This window comes from Saimiri boliviensis, chromosome 5 (genome assembly GCF_048565385.1).
Source record: "Saimiri boliviensis isolate mSaiBol1 chromosome 5, mSaiBol1.pri, whole genome shotgun sequence".
Classification (NCBI taxonomy): domain Eukaryota; kingdom Metazoa; phylum Chordata; class Mammalia; order Primates; family Cebidae; genus Saimiri; species Saimiri boliviensis.
The window spans coordinates 147,964,633-147,977,765 of NC_133453.1; the positions used below are offsets into that span (position 1 = coordinate 147,964,633).

Genomic DNA, 13,133 nt, shown 5'->3' on the forward strand with positions numbered 1-13,133 from the left:
ATGTACAGGAAATGAATGGATGTGTAAGGAAGAAAGAGCATCCCATCATTGTGAACACTGGTGCACCTGCTTCAGAAGACGACACTGAGCTCCAGGGTCTCTAGTCATCTTTTATCATTGCCATCAGGCTGCACACTCCCCACTCACCAATTGGAGTGTTAGTAACCACATCTTCAAAGATAGGTGCTTGTACCTCCTATTCCAGAAAGCCACAGTTTCAGACTCTATTTTGAAGTGAATCTGTAGGATCGACTAAAAACTTACTGAAAGCCATGACTGCAGGATATCAGAATCCAATATTAAGAAATGTCTTTTCAGTGTTTCAACTTCCTCCTGGTTTAGTCTTGGTAGAGTACCAATGTCCAGGAATTTAGCCATTTCTTCTGGTTTACTGGTTTATGTTCATAGAGCTGTTTGTAGTAATGTCTGATGATAGTTTGTATTTCTGTGGAATCAGTGATGATATCCCCTTTACCTAAAGTACGATTTGTAAAAAGTCAGTGACAGGAAATATAAACTGTACTTCTGCATTCAGGAGGGTGTTTTCTATATGCAACTATTTCTTGTTTTACATGCTCAAAAGGCAGATATACCTTCAAGTCTTTGAGAAAACTGTGAAAATTATTATTTTCGCTCTACAGAGTGAATCATGAATTACTTGGAACCCGGTAGCCTGTTGACATTGATATCATAGGATTATATTGTCCCTTGCCAAACCCAAAAGATGCAAAGTCAATATCATCATGGTCGCAGGTGAACTGGCTACAAAAAAAAAAAAAAAAAAAAAGTTTCAAAATATGCTAATTGAGGCCAGTCCCTGCTTACAAAGACACAAGGTTTTTGGCAGGTGAAATAATATGTTGATATGGTTAAGCTTTGTGTCCTTACCCAAGTCTCACCTTGAATGGTAATCCTCAGGTGTTTAGGTGGAGACCCAGTGGGAAGTGATTGGATTATGGGGACAGTTCCTCCATGCTGCTCTCATGATAGTGAATTCTCAAGAGATCTGATGGTTTTATAAATGGTAGTTTTTCCTTTGCTGACACACTCTTGGTTGTGGGCTCTCTCACGCCCTCCCCTCCCCGCCTCCACCCACTCTGTCTCTCTCTCTCTGTCTCTTTCCCTCCTTCCCTCACTCACTCATCTGCTGCCATGTAAGATGGGCCTGTTTCCCCTTCCACCATGATTGCAAGTTTCTGGAGGCCTTCCCAGCCGTGTGGAACTGTGAGTCCGTTAAATCTCTTTTAAGTTGCCTAGTCTCAGATACGTCTTTATAGCAGTTTGAAAACAGACTAATACGTATATGTTGTATACAGGTGGTGAAAACTAGATAGAACAAACAAAAAGATAAACCATAGAAAACATATGTTATGCCCTCCATGCCATGATCTAAGAGATGGACATGGGCTGAATGAGGATTGTGCATGTGTGTTGGCTAAAGAAAGAATCCCACTGCAGGGAAGACTGTCCCCAACCTGCCGCCAACAGGTGGCACTTCACAGACCACAGCAATCTGATGGACAGCACCAGGGTAGTGTCCAGGAAACATACTTTAAAAGCCCACAGAGTCATGTGAATGCATACTGCAATCCATAGAGCTCCACAAAATCAGCATGATTCCTTTTAAAGTCTGCAATCATATGGTATTTTCTCCACATGAAACCAAAAGCTTCTGTGAGAAAACTAGTTTACACTTAGAGTCTGGAGTGAGGGATACAGCTGACCTGGGCCATGCTTCTCATGTCTGAGATCAAAATAACGGTGATTTTGGTGCTGTTATTGGACCATATGGGAACCCTTAACTTTTCCACACTCATCTACCTTCTCTCTGAGACATGAAGAGCCTCATTTGTGTTCCACATCTTAACACATGGAGAGTGATTTTATTTATTTTAAATGGAGACATGTTAATACTTAAATGACTTGGGAAATCTCCTTTTTTCTTCACTTTGCTATGCCTATAAAAATCTGTCAGGATGTATGCTGGAATAGTCTATCTTACCAAACTATGGATCACCAAAGAAAAGACCAGAGTGGCAGGCCATAAATGAGGAACAAGAGATCTGGACAAGGAGTGGCCCCTCAAACTGGCAAATCAAAATCAATCAGGTCTGAGAGCTCAGACGAAACAGAAAAAAGCCAGTAGACACAAAATTGTACTGACATGATGCTACATGACACAGTGTGGTGCACCAAGTCCCCAAACAAAACCTCCAAAAGCTTGGAAGATGTGATTTCCCACAGTATACGAAACCACGAGATTTCACACAGATGGGCCTGGCCATAGGAGTTTTCAAAAATATGTAATTGCAAACAAGCCAAACTCTTACATCACATCGTGAGGCAAGTCCCCAATGCACTGCACACCCTAGCCTGATTAGAAGTCAGAGTTCTTCGTGGAGCCTAAAACTATGGGTGAATTTTTCGTCATAATTCTGAATCATGAACTGTGTTTCTTCTTTACTCAATATATTCAAAAGGAAATGGGAAAACCAATTCCTACATCCAAGTACCTAAAAGTAGAGTTCAACAAAGTAGCAAGGGAGCATAGCAAAATGTTTTATGAGGACCGCAATGCATCCATATGTGCAGTGGCTCATCGTGAGGTGACTTGTAAGTTCATCAGCCTCATGATTTAAAACATAAATAGAAATGAGGATACGGAGATACACATAAATATTATATGATGGGAAACTGAGTTTAGAATGAAGCTTACAAAGACCGTTACTCATATTTCTAAAATTAAGTCAGGAATTATCAATATAAAGCTTTTTCTAAGTCTTTTTTTTTTCTTTAGCATTTATTTTAGTTTCAGGAATACATGTGCAGTTTGCTACCTGAAGAAATTGCATGTCACTGGGGTGTGTTTTAGAAATGATTTCATCACCAAGGTATCAGCATAATACTCAACAGCTGGATTAGTTTTTTCACCATCACCCTCCTCCTATCATCCCTGCTTAACTCGGGGTGGGTGTCTGTTGTTCCCATCCTTGAGCCATGTGTACTCAGTAAGTGTTTAAAATCTAACACTTCAAGGAAAGCTTCCAGTAGCTCTTTATAATTGTATCTTCCTCCTTAATGGATTTTTAAAAACTTCTTTACACTTAAAACAGACAGGAACACAGCCATGAAGATTCAACACAGAAGTGGGCAGTCAGGGAGAAAACTAGCGTATTCCATTCATGCTCTAGTGCACACAGTCATGTCTTTTCTCAGAGAGGCATCTTGAATCTGACACTGTTGGCCACAAGAGAGTCCTAATGAGGTTGTCCTCATGGACACTGACATAAACTTGGTCTAAAAACCTCCCATGGACATCTTCAGCTGATAGCATCATCATCAAAACCTGCAGAAGGGATGTCAGGAGGTTGGAAAGATAATCTCACAGAGAGTAGCATAGGAATCCCATCAGAAATGCAGCATCACCAGTGCTTTTGATTGGTACAGATGATGATGATATGGGGTCAATTATTGGCACGATGAGTTTGCCTCAGTGGGAGAAATTTTAGGAGAAAAAATATTTGCCCTTGTATTTTACCTATGTTTCATCTCATGAAATCGTAAGAATTATATCAGACAAATATACACATGTGTAGAAGTTGAAAAGAGTTGAGCTCTTTTTGAAAAGTGCAGTTTATATGTATGTGAGAGGATTAGGATCATTTGATAAGGATATTCTAGATGTGAGCAACCCTCAAAGCAAGAAGAATGCTATTTTATGGGTACTTTTCTTCCAAATTGGTAGATGGACATTTATTTTCTCAGCTATTACAGAAGTCAGTCTTTGAGTTTAACAGTCTACACAGATAATTTCAGTGACCAATTTTTGTAAAAAGAAGTACTTATTTACTTTATTATAGTGTGTCATCATTTGACTTAATTTCACTTCATATAAAGAATAGCCCTATATTTCACACAAACTAGATAGTGGCATTTACATAGTGAGGAAGAGAGGAGAAATGTTTCTCAAATGGGGGCTAGTGGAGGGATAGCAGGGGGTGGGGAGATTCGGGAAGGATAACATTAGGAGAAATACCTAATGTAGGTGATGGGGGAGTGGAGGCAGCAGACCACCATGGCACGTGTATACTATGTAACAATTCTGCAAGATCTACACATCTACCCCAGAACTTAAAGGAAAATAAAAAATAAAAAAACAAGAATTTCTAGGGAAACAAATCGAGGTAAAAAGTTTCACTGGTTTCTTGTTTTGGCGATAATTTTGTTCTGCTCTTTTACATAGAAAGGTTTACTGGTTTTGTTTCTTTTTTGTTTTTTCTTTTTGAGACAGGGTCTCATTCTGTTACCCAGGCTGAGTTCAGTGGCATGACCACAGTTCACTGCAGTCTCAACCTCCCAGTACTCAAGCAGTCCTGCTGCCCCAGGCTTCTGAGTAGCTCAGACTACAGCTGCACACTATGACACCTAACTAATTTTTGTTGTTTTGTAGAGATGGGGTCTTACCTTGTTTCCCATACTGGTCTTGAACTCCTGGATGCAAGTGGTACTCCCCCAAAGTCCTGGGGTTATACATGTGACCACCATACCTTGCTTCTACTTTAGTTATTTCATAATGTAATGAGTTTATCAGCCACAACTAACAGGATAACATAGAAAAGGCAGGTTAGTGTTCACATGCGGTAGCTCATCTACTTAAACACATCATTTTCTTTATTTCTAAAACCAGGCCATCGCTTCATCCTCAAGCTTGGTGGAAGATCACTCTCAAGAACAACATGTTGTTTTCCATTCAGGAATAAGATGAAAGGGTCAAGGCCAAGTTCATTCAAGTTACTTGGTTGTGCCTTTGCCTTTTGTTTCTTTGCTGTTGCTGTAGTTCTGTTCACCAGGTTTTTATGGAGTACTGACATCACAGCCTTGTCCGAATGGATGCTGGCTTTCTCCCACCATTTTTTTTTTTTATTTTGAGATGACATGTCACTCTGTTGGCCAGTCTGGAGTGCAGTGGCTATCTTGGCTCACTGCAACCCCTGTCTCCTGGGCTCAAGCAATACTCCTGCCCCAGCCTTCCAAGCAGCTGGGATTACAGGCATGTGCCACAATGCCCGGCTAATTTTTGTATTTTTAGTAGAGGCAGTGTTTCACCACATTGGCCAGGCTGGTGTCAAACTCCAGACCTCAGGTAATCCACCCATCTTGGCCTCCCAAAGTGCTGGACTCTCTCCCATCTTTACCATTAGATGTCGAAAATGGCTTGACAAAATTCAGCCACTTTATTCTCCAGACTCTTAAGGTTCCTCTTCCCAACTCAGTGTGTTTTCCAAAATTTATGCTACAACACAACATGGAAACTCCTAAAGCAGTATTCTAACTTAATAGTAGGGCTCAGACCATTTTCCATATTTCTCGCTGCCCTTCACTGATAGAGCTGCAGTGTCTGAAATTCATTTTCAGATGTAATTCATCCAGCATTTTTTGCTAATTTTACATGTGGCAAGCCATGTCTAATCTCGGTTAGTTGTTTCCCTTTTCCTGGAATTACTCCTACATTATTCTTCTCCAGTTAAGTGGTTCTACTTCCCCACGTGAAGGTGAGTGATGACAAATGTGAGTCCAGCACAGTGAGGAAGGCAGACAGGGGACCTGGCATTTGTAACATTAAAGAGAAGTTAAGAATTGGTGAAATGTAGTCATTAATAAAGACTTGGAAATACTTATCAAAGGACCCATATTGATAGAGCTAACTCTTGGTGAACAAGATTTTTCTTGGTCTAAGAGGTCACAACTGTCGAAAGGACAGAGGAGCAAGCTGATGAGGTAGAAGCAGCCTGGTCCATGAAGGGCTCTGCAGTGGATTGAGGTTGGGGAGGCTGAGGGGAGCCTAAGAGCGTAAGGGGGAATTAAGATTCAGATTCTATCCTGAGAACAGAAGGGAGAAAAATAACAACCACCACCACCACCACCACAACAAAAAAACCAGCTTTATCTTCAAGTTCAAATCCTTTTCATGGAAGGAGAGTTGAAATGTATTTGTGGAATTCAATATAAAGCAGAATCTTTGTGTTGCCCTATTTTATGTGTGGGGCTCATAGGAGAACAACATAGACTAAGTTTCCCTCTTCTCTAGTATTTCGGTTCAGTGGGCATTGAGAAAACTTAACAAAAACTAAACTGTAGGTGAAAGGGCTGACCCTGGGAGCCCAAAGGACAAGTTTCAGGCCTGGGATGGGGTGGGCAAGGCAGGCCTCCAGGGGGAGGAACCTTGGAGGTGATTTTGGAGAGTGAGGAGTAGTGAGTCCAGAAGACAGGGGAGGGAAAGGGAAGAGGAAAGTGTGTCCGTGGCACAGGCCAGGCCATAAGAAAAGGACAGTGAATTGGAAGGACTGCTGGGACGAGTAATACATGAGGAGGCAGGAGCAGGAAGGGCAGACCGTGGAAGGGTGGGGTAATGATCCAGGAGAGACCTTTCTCCTTGGGCATACACATGTTCACATGCCTGTGTCTGCATTTCCTCATGATAGTTTTGTGTCTCTCAGATTGTGACATGTTACATAAATTCATTCTTTATATCATATGTCCCCTTTTAAATTATATTTATACTGATTGTTTCCTGCGGAAGCTTTTTACTGATAGATTATTTGTACCTTAACGATTTGCTCTCTTAGTAAACAAATGAAATTACCCATGTACATTTGACTTTGGAAACTAATATAGGTACACATGCTTCCTTTGCTTTTTGTAATCATATTATATTTATTGTACCCACTCACTTTTAGGTCATATAGATCTTCATATTTAAAGCGGATTTCATATAGACAACATATATTTGGGTCTTTGATTCACTCAGTCTTTTCACTAGTGCATTTAGAACATTGACATTCAAAGTCATTATTGATATAATTGGATTAAAAATCTACCAAGTTTTTCACTATCTTCTAGTTGTTTATTTTCCTGATTCCTATTTTTTTTGTATTTCACTCATTTTCTACCTTTTGTTGTTTTCGAAGAGCCTTTTATATGAATTTATCTTCTCTCCTTTCTTAGCATCTCAGCCACATATTTTTAAAAACAATTTTAGTGGTTAACCTAGACAAAAAAATTTTATTTTTCATATTCTTTTTTTTTTTTTTTTTTAATTTTCTTTTTTTTTTTATTGCATTTTAGGTTTTGGGGTACATGTGATAAACATGCAAGATTGTTGCATATGTACACACATGGCAGTGTGCTTTGCTGCCTTCCGTCCCCTCACCTGTATCTGTCATTTCTCCCCATGTTATCTCTTCCCACCTCCCCACCCCCCCGCCCCTCCCCCATTTCCCCCCAACGGACCCCAGTGTTTAGTGCTCCCCTCCCTGTGTTCATGTGTTCTCATTGTTCAACACCCGCCTATGAGTGAGAATATACGGTGTTTGATTTTCTGCTCTTGTGTCAGTTTGCTGAGAATGATGGTTTCCAGGTTCATCCATGTCCCTATAAAGGACGTGAACTCATCGTTTTTGATGGCTGCATAATATTCCATGGTGTATATGTACCACATTTTCCCTATCCAGTCTATCATCGTTGGGCATTTGGGTTGGTTCCAGGTCTTTGCTATTGTAAACAGTGCTGCAATGAACATTCGTGTGCACGTGTCCTTGTAGTAGAATGATTTATAATCCTTTGGATATATACCCAGTAATGGGATTGCTGGGTCAAATGGGATTTCTATTTTTAGGTCCTTGAGGAATCGCCACACTGTCTTCCACAATGGTTGAATTAATTTACATTCCCACCAACAGTGTAAAAGTGTTCCTATTTCTCCACATCCTCTCCAGCATCTGTTGTTTCCCGATTTTTTAATGATCGCCATTCTAACTGGTGTGAGATGGTATCTCAATGTGGTTTTGATTTGCATTTCTCTGATGACCAGTGATGATGAGCATTTTTTCATATGTTTGTTGGCCTCCTGTATGTCTTCTTTTGTAAAGTATCTGTTCATATCCTTTGCCCATTTTTGAATGGGCTTGTTTGTTTTTTTCTTGTAGATCTGCTTTAGTTCTTTGTAAATTCTGGATATCAGCCCCTTGTCAGATGGGTAGGCTGCAAAAATTTTTTCCCATTCTGTTGGTTGCCGATTCACTCTACTGACTGTTTCTTTTGCCGTGCAGAAGCTATGGAGTTTGATTAGGTCCCATTTGTCTATTTTGGCTTTTGTTGCCATTGCTTTTGGCGTTTTGGTCATGAAGTCCTTGCCTACACCTATGTCCTGAATGGTTTTGCCTAGATTTTCTTCTAAGGTTTTTATGGTATTAGGTCTGATGTTTAAGTCTTTAATCCATCTGGAGTTAATTTTGGTGTAAGGTGTCAGGAAGGGGTCCTGTTTCTGCTTTCTGCACATGGCTAGCCAGTTTTCCCAACACCATTTATTAAACAGGGAGTCCTTTCCCCATTGCTTGTTTTTGTCAGGTTTGTCGAAGATCAGATGGTTGTGGGTATGTTGTATTTCCTGTAAGGCCTCTGTTCTGTTCCATTGGTCTATATCTCTGTTTTGGTACCAGTACCATGCTGTTTTGATTACTGTAGCCTTGTAGTATTGTTTGAAGTCCGGTAGTGTGATGCCTCCCGCTTTGTTCTTTTTGCTTAGAATTGACTTGGCTATGCGGGCTCTCTTTTGGTTCCATATGAAGTTTAAGGTGTATTTTTCATATTCTTAATTGATCTAACAAAACACAGTCTGTTAAAAACAATAGTGGTACCAATGTATCCAAATATGCTTAAGTATGTGTCATAAATAAATAAATAATATTATGTGTATATATATATACACAGAGAGAGAGAGAGAGAGAGAGAGAGAGAGAGAGAGAGAGAGAGACGTGTGTGTATTCTACCATGTAAGTGAAATGAATGACTGCAATGCTACAAGGGATAAGAGAAAATAATTAGGATTATTCTGTTATTATAAGATGTTCACACTACCTGGTAAGCGATACACTGTTATTTGAAAGGGGGCTTGCATTATTTTGAAGTGTAAATTGCAAACTCTAGGGCAGGCTGTTGGTCCAAGTGCCTCAGTTTCTTGCTGTTGAGCAGAGGCTGCATTCAGTTCCTTCCCATATTGGCTTCTGCCTCATGGCAGAATGAGACATCAAAGCCATCAAGGCAGGGAGCTTGCTAGCAAAAAGAAGTCACACTTTGATGTAACATCACCCATGTGATATCTCATCTCCTTGTATTATTCTGCCATATCAAAGCAAATCACATTTTGTGCCCAAACTCACAAGGAGATGATTACAATACAGGATCGTGTTAGTCAACAGGTGGGGATCATTGGGTACTGTCTTAGGATATCTGTGCTATCAGGTCCTGTCTGATGTGCAACAGTTTCCCAGTATTCAGTTATTTTTCATAAAAGAACTGGTCAGATATTTTGTAGGATGCATAACAATGTGGATTCATCTGATGGCTTCTCATTATTTGAAGAGAACTATAGATCTATTGGAACACCTTTATTTAAATTGGAAGACAATAAAAACGGAACAATATATTATTTAGAAATACAAACTTAGCCATAAAAATAATATAGAAAAAAGTGAGGAATGACAGAAAGGGAATTGAAAATAATTGTAACCTTCATGGGGGTAAAAAAGACTGTGGAATTGGGGAGCTGAACACTTGAGGTATCAAGAATATTGATAATATTCTGTTGATCAAGCTTAGCAGAGAATTTTTAAAAAGAGAGAAAACCTTTCTGTTTTGCATTAGCTCTCGATTTAAAGAACAGTTGCATAGTCAATCCAGAGAGTTAATATATAGCTAACACAGAGTTTCTATTAACACATCAGTAATATGCATTCTCATTCAGCGATATGCACATATTTACCAGATTTATTTTATCTTTTTTTTTATTTAACGTCCATTTTCTGTTCCAGGAACTCTTCCAGAATAACATACTAATTTTTTTTCTTTTCTTTTCTTTTTTTTCTTTCTTTCTTTCTTTCTTTCTCTTTTTTTTTTTTTTTTTTTTGAGATGGAGTCTCTGCTTGTCACCAGGCTGAATGTGATCTCAGCTCACGGCAAGCTTTCCCATCGAGTTCAAGTGATTCTCCTGCCTCAGCCTCCTGAGTAGCTGGGATTACAAGTGCCCACCACCTTGCCGGGCTAATTTTTCTTTGTTGGTTCGTTTGTTTGTTTTTGAGACTGAGTTTTGCTCTGTCACCAGGCTGAAGTGCAGTGGCGCAATCGGCTCACTGTAACCTCCGCCTCCCGGGTTCAAGCAATTCTTCCATCTCAGCCTCCTGGGTAGGTGCAACTGCAGGCATGCCACCATGCCTGCCTTATTTTTGTATTTTTAGTAGAGACGGGGTTTCACCATGTTGGCCAGGATGGTGTCGATGTCTTGACTTCGTGATCTGCATGTCTCAGCCTCCGAAAGTGCTGGGATTACAGGTGTAAGCCACCACTCCCGGGCCTTGTTTGTTTTTTTTTTTTTAAAGTAGGGACGAGGTTTCACTGTGTTGGCCAGACGGGTTGAGAACTCCTGACCTCAGATAATCCACCCACCTTGGCCTCCCAAAGTGTGGGGATTACAGGTGTGAACCACAGCTCCCAGGTAGCCAAGAAATTTTTTTTTTTTTTGAGACAGAGGTTTGCTCTTGTTACCCAGGCTGGAGTGCAATGGCGCGATCTCGGCTCACCGCAACCTCCGCCTCCTGGGTTCAGGCAATTCTCCTGCCTCAGCCTCGCGAGTAGCTGGGATTACAGGCATGCGCCACCATGCCCAGCTAATTTTTTCTATTTTTAGTAGAGATGGAGTTTCACCATGTTGACCAGAATGGTCTCGATCTCTTGACCTCGTGATCCACCCACCTCGGCCTCCCAAAGTGCTGGGATTACAGGTGTGAGCCACCACGCCCGGCCAAGAAATATTAATAGAAGGTCCTGGGTTTGATTCAGTCTGTCTCTGGAGTCCTTGCTCACCAGATATTAGAATGTGTTTTTTCTCCTTCATGGAAGATGCATTCTAAGTCTAGTTTCAGAAGTAATACCCTGCCCCATATTGTGAAAGTATTGTCTTAAATTAGATTCTAAATATTACATTGAATTACTTTTATATTTCTATCTGTGATACACCTAGAATTGATATTTTGAGTAATATTAATGTGAGCTCAAAAAACAGATTTTTATTCAGCAATGTATATTCAATTTCTTAGAATATTTACAGAAAAATCCATCCTTTCCCCATTGATCGTTCTTATAAATGATTTACTTACATATGCGTTCATTTGTTTTGAGCTCTCCTATTTTTCTTCATTCATTTCTCTTTGTGCAAACACCACACTGTCTTAGTAAGAGACTTCATTGAACCCAAGAAGTTTTATTCTAGTCCCTTTTCTCTGAACCACTTGGCTATCCTGTAATAATTCATGAGAGAAGTTAAAAATCTTTATGCTTTCTACCTACAACAGTTATGCCCAGCTTAACTTTTTGTTTTGTTTTGCACAGGTTGGAGTGCAGTGGCACGATCGTGGCTCAATGCAGCCTTGACTTCGTGGGCTCAAGTGATTGTCCCGTCTCAACCTTCCAGGTAGCTCAGAGTACAGGTGTGTGGCACCACACCCAGCTAATTTTTAAAAAAATATTGTACAGATGAGGTCTCACTGTGTTGGCCAGGCTGAACTTGAGCTCTTGGGCTTAAGTGCTTCTCCTATCTTGGCTTCCCAAAGTGCTAAGAATTATAGGTATGAGCCACCATGCCCAGCTCCCAGCTTAACTTTGAATAAACAGGTATGTTTAGAACATTAGAACATTGGTATTGCACTGCTGTCTCCATTGTTTGGTGAGTCTTAAGTTAGTATTCACATCATCACTTGTGGCATCATTTTTTAGTACATTCTTAGTATTATTTGTTATGTCCTTTTTCTTCTCTTGCTTTCTGGAGCCTTAGGGACTTTATTTTTCACTGTTTTCACTGTCCGCAGCTTATGGAGATGGGAACCTTCACAAACATCCCTGGGTGGCTTCTGCAGAAGCTCAGGTGATGCAGTGACATGGCCTTCCTTCTCCAGACAAGGTATGTCAAGAACTGGGGAGCACTTGGGTATCATTGATAGTCTTCCTTGCTTCAAAATCTGTTGTCTCTCACATTAATATTGCTATTCCTGCATTCTTACAAATAGTGGTAGCATTATATATTTTGTTTTATGCATTTACTTTTGACACTTTAAATGTTTAATTTTTGTGGGTACATAGTGTATATAGTTATTGGTTACATGAGATATTTTGATACAGGTATGCAATATATTAATCATGTCAGGGTAAATAGGGAATCTATTAATTTATATGTGTGTTTTATTTAAAGTGCATTTCTTTTTTTTGCAACAGAGTTTCTCTCTTCTTGCCCAGGCTGGAGTGGAATGGCACAATCTCAGCTCACTGCAACCTGTGCCTCCCAAGTTCAAGTAATTCTCCTGTTTCAGCTTCCTGTGTAGCTGAGAGTATAGATGTGCGCCACCACATCTGGCTAATTTTGTATTTTTCGTAGAGATGGGGTTACACCATGTTGGTCAGGATAGTCTCGAACTCCTGACCTCAAGTGATTCACCCACCTCGACCTCCCAAAGTGCTGGGATTACAGTGTGAGCCACTCTACGTGGCTGCATTTTTCTATACATCTAAAATTATTTCAAAATAAAAACATGTTTTAAAAGTACTTGTTTGTGCCAAAAAACAGACAGGTACAATGCAAAACAAACAACAAAAACTAAAACCTTTGACAGAGGATTAACAGAGATGTCGGGAGAAAATGGCAAAGCAGTTAGTCTGCCATCCACCATTCCAAACCCAGATGCACCTACTTCAAGAAGACTCCCACAGTCACTAGGGACTCCCCTCAATTTTCTCCCTTCCTGTAAAACTCCCCATTACACAGTCACCATTTTGTGTGTCACTAACCACTTCTTTAAAGATGGTGGCCTGTGCCTCCCACGCCTCATAGAGCCCCATTTTCAGACATTGGCAGTGTGTCTGTTGGATCCACTGAAGACTTTTTGAAAGACATGGCTTTCAAACTTGCGAAGCTGTCACAATATTGAGATGTATAAGTGACTGGGAATGTATATCACAATTCTGCATTCAAGGGTGTCTTCTTGGTACAGGGATTCCTTTTTTATTATTATTGTAATTTAGGTTCTGGG

At 40.2% G+C, this 13,133-nt stretch overlaps 1 long non-coding RNA gene across 50 annotated transcripts in view; it reads left to right on the top strand.

The window, feature by feature from the left end:
* The window catches only part of LOC141584675 (uncharacterized), a 287,268-nt gene that overhangs the window by 167,472 nt on the left and 106,663 nt on the right, over positions 1 to 13,133 (top strand). For 49 of the 50 annotated variants that reach the window (XR_012517873.1, XR_012517882.1, XR_012517868.1 and 46 more), the window contains 2 exons: positions 11,443 to 11,524; positions 11,919 to 12,010. This is a non-coding gene — a long non-coding RNA (uncharacterized LOC141584675). Of the gene's footprint in view, positions 1 to 9,967; positions 10,240 to 11,442; positions 11,525 to 11,918; positions 12,011 to 13,133 lie in introns of all 50 variants that reach the window. The other variant, XR_012517869.1, reaches the window with a different exon arrangement.